This window comes from Triticum aestivum, chromosome 4A (genome assembly GCF_018294505.1).
Source record: "Triticum aestivum cultivar Chinese Spring chromosome 4A, IWGSC CS RefSeq v2.1, whole genome shotgun sequence".
Taxonomy (NCBI): domain Eukaryota; kingdom Viridiplantae; phylum Streptophyta; class Magnoliopsida; order Poales; family Poaceae; genus Triticum; species Triticum aestivum.
In genome coordinates, this window is record NC_057803.1 from 749,670,730 (window position 1) to 749,671,591 (window position 862).

The following is an 862-nucleotide window of genomic DNA, read 5'->3' on the forward strand; positions in this document are numbered from 1 at the left end:
CGCGCAGGGACTGGCAGGCCCCGCCGCCGCCAACACCACCCGGCCCGCGCCGGGGGCGCCCGTCGGCGGCGGCAGGGAGGGAAGGCGCGATGAGGGCGGCCGAAGGGGAAGGAGGGCTCGCGCCGCCCCGGCCACCTCCCGGGGAGGTGGCGCGGAGCGGATCCGGGGGAAGGGGGAGGAGGAAGGGGAAGGGGGCGGGGCGGCCGGTGACCGGCGGCGGCGGCTGGGGCTAGGACGGCCGGCGGCGGCAGGGGGAGGGAGGGAGGAACCCTAGGTCGGGGGACTATTGAATCTATTCATCAACTGTCAAGGTAGTATAAAGAACCACATAAATTATATCTAGATTCATAGACCATCTAGAGATGAGTACAAGCTTTGAAGCAAGCTAAAGGCAAGCCATCGTCATCAAAGTCAGGTAAACATTGGTGTAGTAGACAGTCGGGAAGTTGTTGCGCTAAGGGCCTACATGGCCAGTGCACCATATTAACAACCATCGTTGATGAAGAGAACCATAAATAAAAAGGATCTAACATGCAGACACACGAACGAAGATATGATCCAAGCAAAGCCACCGAAGACAGACACCGATTGAATCCCATGAGATCCGTCGTAGACACACATCCACGAGTTCTCCGACGATGCTAGACACACCACTGCTACGGGGCCTAGGTAGCACTAGTAGGAAAACCCTTATAGGAATAGTTAGTCAGCGGCACAATAGAAAATACGGACACCGGTGCTATTTGGATGAACTACCAGCGACGTCGGCTAAACATCGACACATAAAGTACTCCCTCCGTCCCGGTTTATTAGGCCTCTTAGCATCACAAGCATGTCCCTTTTTATTAGGCCTCGCTTTGGA